This window comes from Fukomys damarensis, unplaced genomic scaffold (assembly GCF_012274545.1).
Source record: "Fukomys damarensis isolate Sample0158 unplaced genomic scaffold, DMR_v1.0_HiC HiC_scaffold_33, whole genome shotgun sequence".
Classification (NCBI taxonomy): domain Eukaryota; kingdom Metazoa; phylum Chordata; class Mammalia; order Rodentia; family Bathyergidae; genus Fukomys; species Fukomys damarensis.
The window spans coordinates 14260179-14261923 of NW_022900945.1; the positions used below are offsets into that span (position 1 = coordinate 14260179).

Here is a 1745-nt window from a genome sequence, read left to right on the forward strand (position 1 = left end):
TGAACCTAGGGCTTAAAGCATGCTAGGCAAGTACTTTACCAGTGGGCTGCACCTCCAGCCTTCTGATCTAATTTGTGATACTCAGGAAAGAGGACTCCCAAAACTTCTTGGGAGTGGCTAGAAGGGCAGGATAAGTAAGTGTATCTGAAACAAAGCACATAGGGGTTATTTTGAGGAAGCGTTAATGGTAATTTAGCTTTCACTGAAGTTACTTTTTTAATTCATACATTTGCCATATATTCTGATCTCTCTTGTAAGCACAGGTATTCAGTAATGGAGCCAGGAATGCAGCTCAGCAGCACTGTGCCTGCCTGACAAGGGCAAGGCCCTGAGTTCAATTCCTGTTGTTTAAAAAAAAAAAAATCAGTAACATTATGTACATAAATTTCAGGTAAGCTTAGATTTTAAAGAACATGTACAAAACATGTACAGAATGAAAGGTATATTGAAAGGCAAAACAACATGTAACCACATTTCATAAGGAAAATATAACCTATAAAAAGTACATATCTAAGGAGGTAAATATTTAGGGGACAAACCAGTAAGAATGTTGAATTAACTTTGGAAGGGAAGATAAAACAGAAAACCACGGAAGGGGAAAACGGTATATTTCAGGAAAATAGGATAATGTGAAAATAACTGTTCATCTTTTCTCATAAAAAAAAAAAAAAAAAAAAGATTTTTTTTCGGCCAGAACCGCCATCTTCCAGAAATTTGCCGAAATGACGAACACAAAGGGAAAGAGGAGGGGAACCCGATGTGTGTTCTCTAGGCCTTTTAGGAAACATGGGCCTGTTTCTTTGGCCACATACATGCGAATCTACAAAAAGGGTGATATTGTAGACATCAAGAGAATGCGTACAATTCAAAAAGGAATGCCACACAAGTGTTAGCATGGAGAGACTGGAAGAGTCTACGATGTTACCCAGCATGCTGTTGGCCTTGTTGCAAACAAGCAAGGTAGGGGTAAGATACTTGCCAAGAGGGTTAATGTGCGTATTGAACGTATTGAACACTCAAAGAGTCGAGACAGCTTCCTGAAACGTGTCCAGGAAAATGATCAGAAAAAGAAGGAAGCCAAAGAGAAAGGGGCCTGGGTTCAGCTGAAGCGCCAGCCCGCCCCGCCCAGAGAAGCACACTTCGTGAGAACCGACCGGAAAGAGGCTGAGTTGTTGGAACCTGTTCCCTATGGGTTCACGGCATAAGCTGGGGGCATAGCTCTGCCATGCAGCTCCTACTTAGCGGCTGAGTGCCCTAAGCCCAACTTAAAAAATAAAAAATCATCCTATGTTTAAAGGATGGTTCTCTTCATTGAACAGGTGTGTGTGTGGTGCCTTTCCCTCAGAGAAACACCATTTGGAGCAGATTCTCGTTATACCCAGTTAATTGTGTCAGGTCTTTACTCTTCAGTGTTGTCTCACTCTAAGATGTGAGGTATTCAGCAAATGTATACCTAAACGGCCACATATTGATGAAATATTTATATTGGCTTGAAAATCCTCTAAATCACGTTTGGGACAAGATGTATCAAAATATTTTATTTTTATTTTTAAAAAGATTTTCCCCATTACGTTTATTGGTACATTTAAAGCAAACCATAGTTATTTATCACTGGGATCTTGTATCTCTACATAGTATATCTTGGTTCTTATTTTTTCCCCAGACCCCTTCCCTATTTAGAAAGGCTTTGTGGCCATTTTTTTTTCCTTTTTTTCACATTTTTTCTTTTCCCTTCCTTCCCCTCC

General features: G+C 39.8%; 1 pseudogene; it reads left to right on the forward strand.

Annotated features, from left to right (window-relative positions):
* Positions 1-719: 719 nt before the first annotated feature.
* Positions 720-1205, forward strand: LOC109117441 (annotated as a pseudogene).
* The last annotated feature ends 540 nt before the right edge of the window (positions 1206-1745 follow it).